General features: G+C 45.2%; 1 long non-coding RNA gene across 1 annotated transcript; it reads right to left on the bottom strand.

Moving 5' to 3' along the window:
* Window positions 1-14,527: 14,527 nt before the first annotated feature.
* Window positions 14,528-17,102, bottom strand: LOC113969286. Its single transcript, XR_003534811.1, has 3 exons — window positions 17,016-17,102; window positions 14,867-14,994; window positions 14,528-14,577 (listed from the first exon to the last, which is right to left on the bottom strand). It is a non-coding gene; the product is annotated as an uncharacterized LOC113969286 (long non-coding RNA).
* Window positions 17,103-19,331: the final 2,229 nt, after the last annotated feature.

The raw sequence follows: 19,331 nt of genomic DNA, 5'->3' as shown, positions 1-19,331 counted from the left end.
CATAATGTCGCATGGATACTTTCTAGGAGGACTCTGATGCAATCTGAGTGTGTCCCACTGTTAGACACTGTTGTTGGGAGTGATTTGGTCCTGAATGCCTGACCAACCCAGTTTTGTTCTTCTGGGATGTCTAAAAAAATTATTCCCTGTATAGTATGAATGACCAGTGACTATTTGGAAGCATAAAACTGATGACCAGAATGGAATCTCTGCACTATTGGGATTCCCACTTCTCCCATTACACACAATTTTTTCTCCTGGCTTTGGTAGCTCAGGTTCTAAATGTTGCTTTCTTCAGATTATTTTCTTGTGTAAACCACCAAGCTGCAGCCTGAAATAGGTTCAGCAGAACCTATGCAAAATATCAAAGCCAGCCTCCTACACCCTCAAAGTGTTAAGAGCAGAGCCTGCATTCAGAATCTGAGCCCAACCAATTTCCAAAATACCACACCTAAAGAAGATGCAGCACCAGGATACAATGCCCCAAACAGAGAGGTTTAGGAAAAAGGGAAAAAGCCATTTTACATTTGCATAACAACAGGTTTTGTGCCCAAAACATTTCTTGGAAGCTTCACATGGATGCAATTAGGAACTTAATTCCTAGAATCTCATGATTCTATTATGTTTAATGACTAAACTAACAGTAGCATTCATGAGATTCCTGGACCAAAGGAAAACAAGACCTGGTTAAAATGTTTCACTTCCCAGTATCACTAACACTTTTGCCACTTTATTTTTACTCTCTCCCTCCCCATTCTTTTATTATTGCTCTGCAGCATGTGCAGTATCTCTTTATCAATTCAGCATCTGGGGGTATCAGAAATGAGCCTGAAAGTCTGTTGAATATCTCCCAGAATTAGTTTCCTAATAGACATTTCAGCTAAAATTTTTCATCTGGTTCCAGTCAGCATCCAGGTTTTTTAAAAGACAAGCCAGCAGCACTGGACAATCAGTTCTCAAAGCTAAAGGCTCTCCAATAACATGCCAGCAGAGGAAGAATTTTAATAGAACCCACAGGAATTTAAAGTCTACATTTTTTGCTTATATCCTTTTTTTCTCTCTCTTTTTCTCTCTCTCTCTCTCTTTTTTTTTTTTTTTTTTTTAAGACAGGTTTTCCCTTTTGGTGAACTCAAGCAACAGGCAATTTCCATTCATCTCCTGAGTTCAGCTATTCAGACTAATGGCCCAGAGGCACATGCACTGGTTTATTTTTCAGTGAAGTCACCACCCAGTTTCAAGGCTGTCCATAGGGTGATGTGGAAGGTTTCCAGCAGTGCTATCATATTTAATTTTGAGACACCCCTACCTCAAAAAACAGTAGAGCAGCAGGACTGACATGTGCAGCCACAACCAATTTCCTTGGTCACTCCGGTGAAGATCTTTATCATTCCTACAAGCAAACTGCTCCCATGCAGAGTGAGGTCAGGGCCCCTATACAGGCTGCTTCCACAGAAAAGCAGGGGGAGGAGGAGACGCGAAGATCCCTTAAATCAGAGGGGGGAAAAAAAGACGCAATGAAAGATTTTTAACAATTTTGTAATATAAAACAGCTCTGCAAAACGAGAAAAGTGGCTGTGGGAAGCAGTCAGAAATCTGCTCTTTATCCCATCTCAGCACTGCTAAATGGTGAGAAACTTGGCAGAAGGCCCACACTTTTACTTATCTTCTGAGTCTAAAATCATACTGCTTTTTTCCCCCCCTCTTACTTCTGTGCTGAGCGTTGTGCATAGAAGGGAAAACACTCCTTTAGATGTGAATTCAGCAGCAGAGTCTGTGGCATTTGGGTATTTTATTCTATCAAAATGAGCTTTTCTTCCAAGGTGAAGTGTACAATGTAACATTACTTAATTGCCCACACTGCTTGGTGGATGCTGACATGTATTGTAGAAATGTTAACTGTTTTACATTTCAATGCATTCCCTCTCCCAGTCCTGCTACTCCTCCCGCTTTGCTGGGATGAATCTGGCCAGCTGCCAGATAGGAAGCTTATTTTTCACTGGTGATCATAACTCTGGCTGGTAGTAGCAAATAACGTAACTGGCGGTGTTAGGAGGTTTATACAGGAAGCCCTGCTGTGCTGCCTTAATTGGGATCACTCTGCTGGCGATGGAGTAAAAAGGTATTAAGTTAAGATAAATGAACTGCTTATTGGAAACTACGAACGTCTCTTTGCATCAAGTTCACAGATAGGGAGAGCGAATGCGGCTCCTCTCCCCTTTCTCCCGGGCTCCTCCTTCCATTATCACAGCTCCCCGGCCACACATTCCTCTCCTCCAGCCTAGCAATGCTGCTTTACAGCCCCGACCAAGATTACATGCATTTGTCTGCCCTAAAGACCGGATGGCATCCTGCGGCTGACTCAATTTTCCCTTGTTTTACATACCCTGCAGCCCCGATGGAGTCAAACTGCGGGGACTTTTCTGCGGGCCGGAGTCTCACACACATCTGGCCTCTGGCTCCATTATAACCCTGCTCTCTGGAGGGCCTCCCCACTGCATTGCATGAGACTCAAAACACAAGCCACAGGCCCATGGGAAGAAGGCAGTAAACATTTGAATTGTGTGGCTCTGATGGTGCTGTGAGATACAGGGACAAGCTCGAGGTTACTGCAGCCAGGACCAGATTTTGTCCCTGTATTGTGAGGATCCTGACTCCAGAGACATGCAAGGCACATCCCACAAATCCTTCCTGTTGTCATCCCATTGTCTTCTAGGTCCAGGCAAATTGAATCCAGGGATTTGGCCAATTTTCAAGAGAAACTTGAGAAAGACACATTTACATAATCCTACAGAGACCGAACTTTTACATCAATAGACTGGTCTAGAAACCAGTCTACCCAAAAGAGATGTTGAGAGCTCTGAGATGGACCAACTGGGCTGCACTGTGTAAGGAGATGGGCTCTACCTGCAGTAGTGCAATGAATCAACATTTCCAAATGGTCAGAATAAGGTAAAAAAAAGAAAAAAAAGAAGCAGCTTCTAGGTTCTGACTGACTCCAGGGTCATTCCATTTAGTTTAAGCAAGGTCTAGTGGGTCCCTCTCACCCTCCTAGCAAGCTGATCCAAATCTACACTTGGCAGAATCCATGCCAGCACAGGAGGTGGCATCAGAAACCTTGACTCATCACCCGTGCAGATCATTGCCCCCCTGGAGCTGGGAAACACAGGAGATTAAGACTCCTGCTGACATTATTCTTGCGGCAACACATTGCTTCATCCTCGGATACATACTGTTAAGACAAAAGGAGAGCAGACCTGATTTAGATTGTTTTATCTGACCACAAATTCCTTAGGGTTTTGTAAATTAGACGTTTGGGCCAGAACTTTCTCTTTATGGTGGTCAGACATGAGTTCAAATGATGGAAGGACTCTGTGGGCACCTCCTGGAGGAGCTGAATTCCCTTTCTCCCTTCATTTGGCTAGATAGGTCTCCCAGACTGACTACTTCAAACTCAAACTCTCTCCTGAGTTTGCAAGTAAAGCTGCCTTTTAGATGTGTAAAGTAGGGCAGCTGAATCCCATCTGAAGCTATATGGGTGTAAATCTTCCACCCTGTTTCTCACAGGAATTTGCTCACCTCTCTGGGAATATTAGCTCCAGAGAAAGGGCAGCAGCAGGAGGTTTTCCTAAAGTGGCCATGCTTCTTCCACTTTCACAAGACAACCAAACACCCTCTGCAGAACTAGACCCAGACAGACAAGTTCCTCAGCATGAATCTTCACCCTCTTGAATGCAGGAGGAGAGACCCCTGTGGCTTTCCTAGGACCCAGATTTGGAGGCAGAGTGCCCATATTACCCACTGCTGCACAGGTAGCCTGGTGCTTTCCAGGCTGGCTCTGCTGGTCATGAAAGATGTTCATACTTCCATAGGAAATGAACTCATTCTTCATGCAAGACAAAGGCCTGACATTCTCCTTCAGTTTTAAAAATACTTAGGAGGCGGGCAAGAGAGCGTTTTAAATCATGGTAAGTATACTCTTTAACCTTTTAACGTAAAATTTGGTGTGTGCTCTATGTTCAAGCAGCATAACTGGAAGCTGGGTGATCCAGCTCCCATCTAGCTTCCTCTCTCTCATTTCCTGGAGGCCCAATGTAGAGGTCACTCCATTGAAAGCCATCACAACCATAAACTGGTGAATCACTCATGCTATTGTCCTTTTGAGACTTGCTGGCAATTCAGCATTAGCTTGTTTACAGCCAGCCCTGCCAGCAGCCTGACTGATTTGGTAGGTGCTGCTACTCCACCTGTAAATGACTACAGCTCACTGCTGCTTCACCTTCCAGAGCTCCTCTGCACAATCAATGTCCTCCTTGCTCACAGCTGAGTGCTTTGGGTGAGCGGATGAATGACAGCAGGACACACAGAACCCATTCCCTGCTTTGCCAGGGACTCGCTTGCCACTTGCTCTTACAACACAAGTAGGACCAGGGGAGAAACTCAATAAGATATGGAGAATATCACAGCCAAGAATTCTACCAGGCTTTGGTCAAGTTGTGTTGATCCATGAGCATTGTGCAGTGCTGCCCACGGGCTCCACTCCACATCAGAACCCTCTGGCTGGGTCTGAAGACTCCTAAAGGAGTAATTCCCTGCTTTTGGTCATGTTTAGCCAAGGATTTATGCTGGTGACATGAAGTCTTATGAGAACAGGGACTTAAGAAGGGACAAAGAGACAAGCTGTTTGCACTCAGAGCTTCTCAAGTCAAGGGCAATGCCTGTTCGTTGCCTTCCCTGCATTTTGGGAAGCAGGATTTTGTTGACATTTTTTGGGGAATAGATGAAATCATATCAGTTCAGTACCTGGTCCACATTGCTCCATCCTCATCCTAAGATAAACAAACTTACAAAGCCCAAATATCGACCTGCCAGGAGGGCAGCAGTTGTATTTCCTTCTTTTAAATGCTTTTTCACTTGGGCACCGTGGCAGAGAATGAGATTGTAAGAGAAGATTTTTCTCCTTTTCTTTTCACTGCAGAAATCAATACCCATATCCACAGTGGGTTTGGGTGGGCTGTCCCCTCTAGCACACACAGCAGGGACCAGGCACTCTCCATGTGCCACTGCCCTGGATTGGGAATTGTGGTGCCATGGCAGAGAAAAGCTGAACTCCATGCCCCGACCCATGGGAGAGACTGTGAGCACTCAGAGTTGCCCCTAGTCATGTCCACCTTCTGTAAGGGGTGAGAAAGAGCTGGAAGGAGTTGTGGGGGTGCTGCCATGAGCTGGAGAGCAGGGAAGAGGTGGGCAGGGAAGGAGACCTGCATATCACCACCGCCTTCTTCCGCTCTGATGGCGAGGTGACAAACTGAGCAGTGACATCCCCGTGCACTGCCTTGACAACCCATCAGCAAGGTGCAAACAGCAAAGTGTTGCATGACAAGGGGCCTGGTACAACAGCTTAGGCAAAAGTGCAGGTAGGCTGTAGGAAAGCCAGCAGTTCACACGTATCTCGTTAAACATGACAAGGGTGTTATATCCACAAGGCTCAGAGATCTCCATTTTGGCTAAAAAAGAGATAACAAAACTTTTTCCTTTTCAAGGACTGCAGTGTCGCAACAATATTTATCCAGGATGCATCAGCAACCTCAATGCAGTGTCTGTGAGTGAACCCTGAATCCTCCACACAACTCCACAGCCCTCCTCTATTTGCTGCCCACCACCCTCAGCCATGGCCCCAGTGCCCTCCTATGTGTGACCTCACAGATCCCACCATGGTCTACATCCCTCACGTTCCCCCAAAAGCCCACCCACCCATACACCCCACCATAACACCACGGCCTTCCTCCTCCCAGCATTATATACTGCTCCATAAACTTATCTACCAAGCCTGGACCAGGATTCACCAAGACAGATGGGTGCTCAGCTGCTTCCCATGGGTACCCTGAAGCTTCCTCTGCTTGGCTTCATCCTGCCACAGTGTCTAATCCCTAATACTCAGCTGGGAACAAGCTGACTGGCCCAGTCATCCCAGCTATGGGGTTTCTCAAAGACATCATATTGTAGATTCATGCTGGTTTAGAAACATACTTTCATTAGCAAGGAGCTGTAATGATGCTTCAGGGAGGACATACTTTGAGTTGATGTGATTTACAGGCACTAAACTTTTCCACAACAAAGAGAAGTAATGGATAGTGAGGAAGGCTGTAGAAAAGAGATGTGTTGCACTGAAACCCATGTACTTCAGACATGGGAATGGAGCACTTGTGGCCTTTCCACAAGCCGCAATTCCATTTCATACAGCTCATGAACACAATGTTTTTTGGCATTATTAGGGACTGACGTTCATTTCTGGTCCATCAAACGAGTCCGAGAGACTGATTCAGCCCTTGGAAAAGTTTTCTAATTCCAACTTCAAAACATGGAATAAAAAAGCACCTGCCCTGCCCAAAATACTTCACCCCATGTTGCCAGTAAATCCTTCCAGAGCAGACATCAGCTCCAGCCTGCATCTCTATGTGATTTTCTCCTCTTTATGCAGCACTGCCCCATAGACACTTCTGCCTAGCTCCTTTCCTTGTGCCTCTCCAGAGAGATTTGATCTGGTTGTTTATTGAACTTTGTGCAGTGTTTATTATTTAAGGAATTCACAAGATAGATGTGAACACTTCCAGTCCAACTGTGCTTTGAGTTACCAGGACAATTGTTTAACATGTCCCAGGCTCCACGGGGCTACTTGCCAATTTAAAGGGTTCCAGTGGGTGCCTGTTAACCTTGTATATTAAAGTGAAGCAATTTCTATTCTTAGTTCCTAAATTTCCACAGAAGCTCTTCAGTCATGCCCAGAGCCAGGCAACCTGCTGGCTGTGAGCAGTCTCAGAAAGTCAGCTCCCTTTCCTGTTTGTGATTTTGCCACTAATAGACACTGATCTTTCCCAAACCCACACCTATTCACACTCAATTAGCTTGACTGGTTTATACAAACCTATGCTGACATCAGGATTGCTCACACACTGATCATCAGAGCTATGAATAAAAGGATCCTGGCTCCTCATCTGCTCTTCATGCTGCCGGGACCATGTGTCTCATCCCACCCTTTAACTGCATAAGCTGAAAGTCATAGAATTGTAGAATGGTTTGAGTTGGAAGAAACCTTAAAGACCATCTAGTTTCAGCTCTCCTGCCATAGGCAGGAACACCTTCCTCAAGATCAGGTTGCTCATGGCCTGACAGCAATGACTCCTCAGTCTTTTCCATGGTTATTTTTTGACATATCCCTCCATATCCCCCCTGAATTTCGCCTTAAAATTATATGGTGAAGGCATTCCATGGATTGCCACCCAAACCAGTGTATTTTTGGCTGCTGTTTCTCTTTCCTTTGGAGTCCCAAGTGATGTGTGATTTCACATAGACCAGAATTAGGCATGTATCCCTCTGTCCCATATGGGGAACTTCTTGCACATACCTTTATACGACTGCTATGATCCAACAAGAATGAGGAGACACCTAAATTTTGCCCTCACAAGGGCTCATATCTGCAGACATGATGGAGGAAACAGAAGGTCATGAAGGGAGCACAGGCACATCTCAGATCCTTTTTGGGCCAAACCCAAAAGTTGGGCTTCAGTGGTCTATTCAGCTTCTTGCTGTTTTTCAAGTGAATCAAAGTTCCTTTTACCCCCATATTTTGACAGCTTCACTTCTTGTTCCATTCTAAGCAACATCCATGACATCAGTGAAGACAGACTAAGGAGACATGCAACGTAAACATCCCCAAAATGACAGTTTTCTCCATGCAATGACAGGCAGGCATCCTGACACAACCTGACACATGGGTGTAAGGAGGTACTACATGGTGGGGCTTGAGCACATTTTGGTCACTCCTAGAGGATTCTCCAGCACTGCTGGGACCTAACATGGTAGACTCTCAGAGTCACCCACATAGTCCACAGCTTTCCTGAGGAGTAAGGAAGAGAGAGGAGGGGGGAGGAGGGAAATGAGCTGGCCAAGCTCACCCATGGGCCATAGCATGAGCATCCCAAGCTCTGGCGAAAGCACAATTCCTGGAGCATCAGTGTTTGTGTATGAGTGATATGGGATGGCAGGTTGCACAGATACATCCAGCCCTGCCTTTTTGCACATCCAGCTGCAATCAGTATGTCACAAGAATCTGCAGACAGTAAAAAAAAATACAAAAACATGGTGTGGGTTTTTTTCCTTTCTACGAGCCACCTGCTCCCTGTCAATGTGGAGCACAACCCTTTGTGTAGAAAATCCAATAAACAAAACTGTAAAGCATCTGTCCGGCAACTGGATCCCAGCCCATGGCAAAGAGCGGATCTGATCCATGACAAACAGCTGGGAAAAGCATTTAATATTCACACTGTTCTTCACAGCCTGTCCACAGCTTCCTATCAAAATCAAAAAGGGATGGGGGGGGGAGGGAAGGGGGAAGAAAAAGGTAAAGGAATTCTGCATCACAGGAAGCTCAGGAACCAGAATTGGGACACGGTGCTTGCCACAGTTTTTATCATGACCAAATACTACAGGTGAGCAGCCCAGCTCTGTTCTTATTAAATTTAAGTGCAATGAGATTAAGAGAACAAAACCCCATAGACCAACTTCACCTATATGATAAAGAGTCACCTTGAGAGGACAGAAAGCCTTGACTTAAGTCTTTCAATCAGAAGAGTTTTGAGTCCTGGTAGGCCAGGAGCTAAGCTTACAGCATTCAGGGCTAGATTTAGGGAGTTGCCATGTCAACACACCTCCACCGTTAGCAAGAACACCTCAGAGACTGGGATGTGAACTAGAAGCCCTATTTTTAAGTCTCCATATTCAAATTCAGCACAACACAGACCTCAGACTAAAATTCCCCTGAAACTGGAGAAACACTCCCTGCTTTACCCAAGGTGAAATTTGGTCTGCGATCCCATGACCACCTTGGGCCAATAAAGTAAAAAAAAAAAAATGTCCTTTCTGCTGAGCAGCAGCAAGAACATCCTTCTTCCTTAGAAGAATATCAGTCCGTGGAAAAGTAAATTCACTCAGATATAACATTTCCAAGGGGGTGATTCTTCTCTCTCACTCTCAAAATGGGGGAAAGCTCTTTGCCAGTATGTAATTTCTTTCCTAATCACATTGCAGTGTCACATACCAGTGAGCTAAGGGCTCCCACAGCAGCGTTATTCTCCAGCATATGTGACTTTGTATAACATGTGCTTCGCTCGGCAGTCATCAGCAACAGAGAGCAAGAGCATACTTCTTCCTCTATGACATTATTAGGCATTAAGAGCACCACATAGCAGTGCATTTCAGCTTCTTTATTTTCTCTCAGTAAAAGCAGCTTGGCCACCTGGTGTGCTGCACACACAGTTAAATTCCAAATGTAATGTATTTTGTAGCGAAAGAGATTAGAAAGCTGCTGTAATGAATCTCATTACCAGTGTCTTTATATCCTCATCTAGTTGGAAGCAGAGATCATCCAGACCTAGGTACTGTACTTATTTAAAAGAATATCATCTACATCTCACTCCTGTCATTACAAGACAAATTGTTTCCTTTGGCTTGATGTTGCAGCCATGCTTTTCTCAGTCTTAAAACATGTTAGCAGCCAGATTTTCTTGACAACTGAAGGCCAGATTTCTAAGTCCTCAGCACCCACAACTGGGCTGGATTGTTTTACAAATATTTGATTCCCATTTAGACATCTAAAATAAGAGCCAGATTTTCAGACACGCTCAAAAGCCTCCAAGATCTTCCAAAAATCTGGACCTAGAGTTACTCCAGTAACTTTCCAAATTAGTGGAAATTAAAGTAGACAGCATCTCATCATGTTACTCACTGCAATGATAAACAAGCAATTTTGCTGTAATATCCATTTCCAAGTCCCATCCCCCCTTTTAAAGACAGCTATTTGCTGGTCTATTCAAACTCAGGGCAGCACTTACAACTGTGACTTCCATGTTAAAAAAGAATATCAAGATTTTTTTTAGTATTCTTCACATCATTCTTCATATGTTCTCAGAAGAAAAAAAAGATATAATTTAAATTATTTGGTCAATACTTCCCAGGCAGTTCATGTACAGGCAGAAGGATACAGCCAGGAAACTTCAACCCAGAAAACGAACATTGGAAACATGACTGCAGCTGGTGGGTTAGGGAGAAGAGACCTTTGCATCTCTGAAAGCTGAATACACACATCCTGCTCTGGACCACACCTGAGTTATGGCAGACAGGCCTTTCTTCCTGTCTTTCAAGTATATGGTTGCTCAAACATATGCAATTGCATCACTTTTTCATGCTATAAGTTCTTCATAAGACTGCAACTGAACCGCAAGGACCACCCATCCCTTTTGATCCCACTGCTGTGCTCTTTCCCAACCTCACACTTCACGAATAGATGTGGGCCAAAACTGATTTTCCTCTCTCAGAAATGTTTCCAAAATTCCAAAAATTTTTGTATGAGCTTGACAGAAAGCCTCCATACTGAAAATTATGGAGAGACTCAATCACCAAGGAGTAGTTGTGCAAGAGACTCCTTTAACCAGACCCAGCCAGACTGGGGACTGCTCGAGGCTAAGCCTCAAACTCTTCCAGAGCTGCTCCTTTTTTGTACAAGTAACTTAGAATTTATTAGGCACACGAATAAGATTTACTAGTTATCATCTGAGTGGTTGGAATAAACAGAGCATTACAATTTCAGTGAAAGAGAGACATTCCTTTCTACACCTTCACATTTGTTGATTTATAAGCATTTGGATTTCAGATCAGCCAGCTTCTGAGTTGTGCTTCTCTTTATGCCTTTATTTTCTTAAACTTGTCTGATGTGACTGTTTTTGCACGTGCTGTATCCCATCTCAAAACAGATTAACTCCTTCATTTATTCCAAACTCTTCAGCACAAATACAAATTACAGAAGAAAACTGGGAGTTATCCACAATGGTCTGCTGACTGGATGGGGATGTGTTCCTTGCAAATATCCTTTGTAAGGAAGTTTTGTCTGTTGTAGAGGTAAGTAATATATTTCAGTGTGAAAATGTAGCAGATGAGGATGATAAAACTTGTCCTATGATCAAAACTCTGAAAAAAGACCAGAATTTAGTTCCCTGATCTGATGATACAGATTTTCTGTATGACCTTGGGCAAATTATTTAATGTTACTTTCTCAGATGAGGATAAAGTCACCTCTTTCCTCCCACTCTGTCTGATGGTACGGTGTGGTCTCTTCCTGTTTGCTACAATGCCAAAAAATTAAATTTAGGACTTCAGATACTGTGAAGCACAGTATCTAAGAACAGAATTATTTTAAGGAAAGCAGAGAGAAGGAGCCAACCAAATGTGCATGCACCATTAAGAAAATCTCAGTCATTTCAGGTGACAGATTCAGTGCCAAATAGTAATAATACTCAGATACGTATTCTAAAGAGAGCTTTCAGGTTTCCTCAACAGCCTGTTCTACCAAGGCTGTCTCTGGAGCACCACCCTGCAAAGCCTAGGGGCAAAGATATGCTTTGCAGATTGTTTAGAGACTAGCAAATAGGGAGGAGATCTGCTGGGAGATGCAAGGGAAAAGCCAGGCGAGTAAAAACGCCATCATTTACAGATGAACACAGAGTGCGTTTTATTTTTGAATCAATGAGGTTTGGTAGGCACAACAAGTTACCCATCCCTGCTGCTATCCTTCATCTCTTTCTCCAGTCTATCAGCATTGTAAGTCAGCATATCTGGATGTGAAGCACTCCCCATCTGAATGGGCCATTCATCTTCTGACACCACGCAGGCAGAGCATGTGAAATGTCGAGAGTTTAGACACCGCCAGAGTGAGAGATTCCCTGATGCAATTAGAGTGTGAAGAACACATAAATCTCAGATTTAAATGACTCCATCCAAGCAGACTCCACGCACAGCCCCCTCTGCTGTGGCAGGGTGGGCTCAGTGCCACTGTAACCAACCCCGAATCCAATGGAGGAGCTGGTGTTTGGACCTTGGTGTGAGCATGGAGATGGAGGTTTTCCAGCGTGCAGCCTTTCCTAATGGGCTGTGGTTGAGGAGACAGTGATGGGTTGCTCTGGCAGGTGAGGCAGACCTGGTGAAATAGCCCAGGGAGGCAGAGTGAGAAGCAGAGGGGAGATGAAATAGCAATATCTGAATAAAACCGATGTCAGGAAGGCGGTCATGCTGATATAATATCAGCGATGAGAGGGAGAACGTAAGAAAAAGTGCATGGTAAATTAAGCACCAAGGCTGTTAAAGGTCCAGTTATTTTCCAGCTAGTTGCCTTCTGATTGTTCGTTAAAGCACAATATCCAGCCCTAAAAAACAGCCAGTGAAAGTTCACTCATTTTTCCTGTTGGCAAGTGGTCACAGGATCTGGAAACAACCTGGCTCCCCTGATCTTGACTCACTGCAGTGGTGTCTTGGCCATTAATATTCATATAGAAGCTAATGGTGCAGAATTGGGTGTTTGCATTTGTCCTTCCTGGTGTTTCCTACACTTCAATGTGGGCAGAGCTCTCATTTTCCATGGGAGTGGCACATGACTTGGTACTGTGCTCAAGCCCTCCTAGAGACAAGATGTCTCTATTTTCCATTAAAAAACAAACCAAATAAAATAATGCATTCCTCAGAGCTGAGGACTGAAGCATGACCTCCAAGTCAAAAACACCAGAGGACAAGGAAAAAGAATTGATTTCTGTTTGGTAGAAATCTTATGATTTTTATGCCAGACTCCTGATTGTGGCAGTGCTGAGCGTGATGTTTTTAGCAATTTCTGAGTCATCAATCCTGGCTCTCCCAGCAGGAAAGGAAAGGAGATGCAAAAGCAGCAGTGTCCTAAAACACCATGTTTTCAGAAAAATTAAAAAAAAAAAAAAAAGAAGGGTCTGTGGTGGCTTAGGAGGATGCTTATAAAAGCTGCTATCTCTTCTTTAGTCCTTAACCCCCCAGTCCCCGTGGAGGCAGCCTTGGCTGCAGCCCCAGGATTAGCAGGGTATTGACTACCCAGCACACACTGTGCCATGGGCCTGCAGGCAGGGAGATGTCAACTGCAGCAGGCTCAGCAGAGCACTGATGGGTCCCTTGTGCTGCCCACATTTGGCCCCAGGGATGGCAACTTGGAATTCCATCAGGCTGAGTGTGACCCAAGACTCATAAGGCTAAAATCCCTGGCTTCACTCCCAACCCCACTGTCAGTAAAGTTGTGATCATGGCAAAAATGACTTTCTGAAACGTACCAAGACCCTGAGATTCCTGCCTTAGTCTGTTGGAACTGTCAGTAGCTATACCTTATGTGCAAAGGGTGCAGAGGTTTCCCAGTTGCATGCCCAGACAGGTGCTGAGGGTGCAGGATGCTCCCCGTGCAGGTGGGGTCTCTATCAGCACCCACAGCAGGGCTCCCTCCTGGTAGGGACCCACCATGGCTGCAGACATGAGTCTGCCCCTTTAGGGCCATCAGTGAAGGGCTGTGACATCCTCCCACAGCCCTGCTCCTTGTAACAGGGATGGGTTGAGACACCGGAGCTGAGCGCTGGTCCCAAACGCCTGAAACCCGCCGCGTGGGCACAGCAAGACAAGCTCGCCGCCTCCCAGAACGTCGGCACTTCTCTCTCCCTGCAGACTTCACTCCATCTCTGAGGACGGTGAGGGGGAGAAACAAGCAGCTAGAGATGCAGGCTGGCTGAAGGTACGGCGCCGGTGCCCCGCGCTAGCCTTGAAATACAGGGCGCCGTCGTCTTCGTTCGTGCCTGGCAGCGAATCTCTGCCATGTTCGCCCCTGCTCGTCACACTCACAGGGAGGACTTTTGGGGCAGGGACCTGCTCCCTGGTTGGCGTTGATTCATCTGCCGTGCAGCGTCGCAGGGCTGCGGTAGCTGGCAGAAAGCTCCCACACTGATTTTTGTCAAGAGCGCCGGGCAATAATGGAACGACACCTCGCCATGTTTGCAAACAAACACTGCCTCCCTTCCTGTTTAACACCATCTGCCACCAAACCCAATTTCCCTGCCCCCATCCTTTCCCAAAAATGACAGCCAGAGACAACTCCAAAAAGCAGCTGCTAAGCCAAACCCTGCTCTTTTGTGCTCAGATTTTGAAAGGTGCTGGCAAGGAGGCTGCAGTCCCACGCACAGCACACACCTCGCTGCGCGCTCACGGCTGAGCCACTGACTGGGCTGAGGGTTTCTTTATCCCCTCTGCAAACACAAACCAGCTCAATGTGGGTTTGCTTTTGAGCCCTTCCACTGCGTGGTCTTCCTGAACTCTCTGTTCAGTGGTAGGAGCTGGTGTGAACATGGAAATGGAAGGAAGAAGAGGTTCCACTTTGCTCCACACCTCCATCAGCAAATAAGCTCAGCTTTTACCTGGATGAGTCCTTGTATCTTCCTCTAAGAGTGCTTGTAGGCTCCAAACCTGGGCTGATCAGGCTATGGCATGCATCTGGCATCCACACCATCACAAACATTTCCCCAGGACTGCTGTGCCGACTGATGTGCCTCCAGGGAGCAGATAAAAGTCTTCCAGACTAGCTCAGCTTTTCTCATTTGATCTTCTTGAAACAAAAAAAAAGAGTAAAAGGAAATAACTTCATATAGCTTCGGAAAAAGTTTACCCAAAAAGGACTAGACTCCTCAGGGCTTCAACCTAGGTGGGGAAAAAAAATGATTCCTTGAGCAAAGAGACTGTTTGGTTGAAGAAAACCAAACACTCTGCTCACAGCACTGCAGGTGGGAACCTGCTGCCTTATTTATCACAGAGCTGCAGAGAAGAGAAAATGAGGGTGTTGCATTCCATACTGCCCTGGTTAAGATATTAACACTGCTGTGACACTTATATTCTATCCCTTCATTACATTAACAACCAAGATTGCAAACTAGAGTTCATATGCATTACATTAAAAATCAGAGGCTCTTTCATGTCAGCTATTTCATACCTGTGCTCCATAGCACTCATGTCCTCTCCTTCACATGGCAGAGGTGTCCACCTTGATGAGCCAAGGAACTGAGAAGGTGCCCCCATCTTGGGCCCAAGTGGTGCACAGGTATCTCATGGCCTCAGCTCCTTCATGCAAGAGGAGCCAAAGCTTCAATGTTTAAACACCATCTGATACAATCTGAAGCCTCAGACACCACTTGGAATCACAGAATCATGTAATGGTTTATATTGGAAGGGACGTTAAAGATCCCCTAGTTCCAACCCCCCTGCCGTGGGCAGGGATGCTTTCCATTAGACCAAGTTACTCCAACACCCTAAAGTCCTTCTCCCCAGGAATACTCTTGATCCATTCCCTGCGTAGACTGTACTTGTGTTTGGGATTGCCCCAATCCCGGTGCAGGACCTTGTACTTGGCCTTGTTGAACTTCATGATGTTCACACAGGCCCCCCTCTCCAGCCTGTCCATGTCCCTCTGGATGTCATCCCTTCTCTCCAGCACGTTGACTGCACCACACAGCTTGGGGCCGTTGGCAAACTTGCTGAGGGTGCATCGGTCCCACCGTCCATGTTGTGGCAAAGATGTTAAACAGTGACAGTCCCCGTTCCAACCCCTGAGGAACCACACTCATCACTGGTCTCCACTTGGGCATCTCGTTGTTAGTCACAACTCTTTGAGTGTAACTATTTAAGCAAATCTTTATCCACAGAGTGGTCCATCTGTCAAACCCATGTCTGTCCAGTTTAGAGACAAGGATGTTGTGTGGGGCAGTGTCAAATGCTTTGCCCAAGTCCAGATAGATGATGTCAGCTGCTCTTTCTTCATCTACCAGTGCTGTAATCCCGTCACAGAAGGCACAAAATCTGTCAGGCATGATTTGCCCTTAGTGTAGCCACATTGGCTGCCACCAGTCATCTCCTTATTCCCCATGTGCTTTCCAGGAGGATCTGCTCCATGATCTCTCTGGGCACAGAGATGAGACTGACTGGCCTGTAGTTCCCCACATCTTCCTTATTTCATTTTTTTAAAACAGGGACTATGTTTCCTCTTTTCCAGTCAGTGGTAACTTCACCAGACTTCTGTAAGTTGTCAAACATGATGGATAGTGGCTTAACCACTTCATCCACCAGTTTCCTGAGGATCCATGGATGTATCTCATCAGGTCCCATGGACTTGTGCACCTTCAGATTCCTTAGTTGTTCTTGAAGCTGATCTCCTACACTGTGTGGTTCTGCATTGTCCCAGTCCCTGCCTTTGCTTTCTACAACTTGGGCAGTGTGGCTGAAGCACTTGCTGGTAAAGACTGAGGGAAAAAAGTCTTCAAAAGAGGTCTATCTGGATCTTTTTCCCAGCTCACATTCATCCTCTTCTTCACATCTCCTTTCTAGCAGCTGTCTGATACATCATTTGAAGCTGGAATATATTAAAATTCTTGTGTACCTTTAAGTCCATCCTTGCTCAGTAAGTCTTCAATATGTCCACAATCATTACTTTTCAATCTCCACAATCCCTAGGGGTTGTTTCTGTGTAGCTGCAACTGGTTCACTCTTTCTGGGAATAGCAGTTGAGACCACTGAGGTCACCACACACATCCTTGTTCTGTGGGTGTATATGTCCCATTGTATAAATTTTTACATCACAAGAGCTCAATCCCACATGTCGAGCACCCCAGTGATCCTGAGGAGGGTCAAGAGGAGATGGCTCCTTGCAAGAAATCATGTTGATGGAATTCTCAGGTCCTTCTCACCTCTGCAAATATTTTAGACAAAAAATGCTTAATGTATTTGATATAAATTTTGGTGTATAACACTGTGCACTGTGCATACAGCATGTGTTATATCCAAGTTATCCCTTCCCTTTCCAGGGGAAGGAGATGTCTTCTCTTTTTTGAGAGACTCCATCTCTGCAGTACCAGTCATTTGGCAGAGGGAGGATATCTACATTAGCCTTCACCTTACAGACTGTTGCTTGTCTGGGTGCATCGGCTACTCCACCTTTTTTCCATGGAAGAATCCTTTCAGTAGGCTATGATCTGACAGAAAAATAAAGTCCTTCCCATCTAGGCAGTGACAGAGACGTTTTATTCCCAGCACAACAACTTACATTTCTTTTATCAGCTAATTTAGTCTTTTCTACCTTAGTCACTGACCTGAAGATGAAGCCATCTGTCCACCCTCTGTAAGCCTTTACATTATGTACAAAAATGTCACGAGATGTGGCATTGATGATCTTTGCATTGGTCAAAATGGAAAGCACTTCCCATGACCTCATAGCTCTTTGGACTTCTCAGAATCCTCTCTGACTTTTTCCCCTGGCACCAAGTTCTCCCCAGGTTTTCTTGTGATGACCCTAAAGGAATTTAAATATTTGAGAACAACTATGATAATGACTTTTAACTGACTTAAGTATGTTTCATAAATTAGCTGCCTCCCAGGTGGATGGCCTGTTTAAAGACCACAAGTGAACTGCCATAAGGTAAATTCTTTCCCTGCCCATCAGGTACTCCAGGTACTTCAGGTACTCCAGGTACTCCACTTCTGATTTTACAACACTTTTGGTTTCACAAGAGAGCAGGTATTTGGTTATGAAGCTGTGCTGCCCCCAGTGACTGAAATAACTTCTCTTGCACTTGAGGGCATCACCTATTCTTGCTGTAAAACACAGGGTGCCCTTCAGTGATGTTTCATTTGCTCTTTGATGATCTCCAAAGCTTCTCATTGTCTATTTTGCCCTCCTGGTAATCGGATACTCACCGTGCCCATCTATCCCTGTCTGCAGAGATTGCTGCTATGCACCTCCTCCAACCCCTGCCCTGACAGCCTGTGTCCAAGGGGCAGGATGTTTGTTTCCTCTGGAGACTTGATTCACTGTGGCTTTGTGCTCACCTGCTGCAGAGGAACCTTTTATTTCGTCTGGTTCAAACACAGGGACTCAAAGTGCAATCCAGGCAGATAAGAACAGCTGTGAGTGATGCCTTCCTTCCCCACCCCTCCTAATCTTCCCTCCAAGGGCATGGGGAGCTAACCCTACTGGCAGCTATTTCAGCATGAGCCCATACTCAGCATAAATCCCCGTTATTCTCCCTTCTAAATGTCCTGACCCTTTGTGTACACCTGCATGTATTTTCACAGAGAAGTGGTATATCTATGGGCTCTAGTTGACATTTCCCTTCTAATTCGTGCAAACAATCTCTATCCGACAGGCTTTGGTTTTGGCCCAGGTATTTAGGACAAATCCATATTTTATCTCTGTGTTTGTGTTTCAGAGAAACAAACCAAGAGTCTGTCCCCAGAAGGAGTCCTCCAAAGCAAGTCCACATATCAGTGTGGCACTCAGCAGTGGGTTCAGCGCCCTTTTGCCCTTTGGGATTCATATTCTTTGGTGGGTGTTGTGTGTGCTTCCGTGGAAACTGACAGGCGGTTTAACTCTACATTTAAGCCATAAAGTCTGTCATTACCTTTAAGAAAACATATATTCCTTGCATCTTCTGCTTCATCAAAATCAAAAGCTCCCTGCTCCCTCCCTTTACCGCTGGATGAAATAGTGGATTTGAGAGGTCGTTTTTGAGAGCTGCCATTGCTTTTTTCTGTCTGCACATCCCATCCTGAGGCAGATATGACCCTGGGCTACCTCATATGGAAATTTTGCTACAAAACAAGCTGCTCTTTCATTGAATTTTTCCATTTTATGGTTGGTCAGCTCAGTTGATTTGGGTATTTATAAATACCCATCTTTTCAGCCTTTCACAGTTTCCTCCTTTGCTGCTGCCGACGGCACTGCTCTGGGCCAGGTGAAGTTCTTGTCCACCAGCAATCAGTGACGGTTTACGGCACTCTTAATGATGAAATTCCATCTGTCTCGCAGCAGATCCCTCAGGAGGTTGCTAATCAAACAACGTTCAATTAGCCCCTCCAGCTATGCCACATATTCAGCTACATCATCTCCTCATCCTATGAAACTCAAAGGAGCTGACCAAATTGCTTGGCTGTGGTGCACAATGCTCTGTTATATCTTCTGCAGCTCTCACAAGAATTTATCTCCTCTCTTCTGAGGCTGTAACAAACTCCTGAAAGGTGAGTAGGTTTAATTGCTACAGAAATCAATTTTGCTTGGTGTCTGTTGGTTCTTATCTATAATCTGCTCTGAAAAAAATAGCAGCCCAGCCATCCAGTATATTGCTTGCAGTCCTCATTTTCTTCATTAAGGGCTTCCATTTTTTCCAAGAAGTTCTCAGTTCTAGGATGTTTTTACAAAGGACTTCTCAGGTCACAGCAAACTCTTTACTCAAACTGGAAACTTGTTGCTTTGTTCAACCTGTTGCTTCGTTTAACTTCTGTAATTTCTTTATGAACTCCTACTCACAAAACAAGGGGAAATAGGGCTGGATACCAAGAGCACAGGGCAACTCTGCTTAAACCTTTTTATCTTCATTAACATAACCTTCACTGTTGTCTCCGGAGACCTA

The sequence above is a fragment of the Neopelma chrysocephalum genome, unplaced genomic scaffold (genome assembly GCF_003984885.1).
Source record: "Neopelma chrysocephalum unplaced genomic scaffold, ASM398488v2 Primary Assembly neopelma1_72, whole genome shotgun sequence".
NCBI lineage: Eukaryota > Metazoa > Chordata > Aves > Passeriformes > Pipridae > Neopelma > Neopelma chrysocephalum.
The sequence above is the reverse complement of the archived record's forward strand: the minus strand, read 5'-3'. Positions and strand labels throughout refer to the sequence as shown.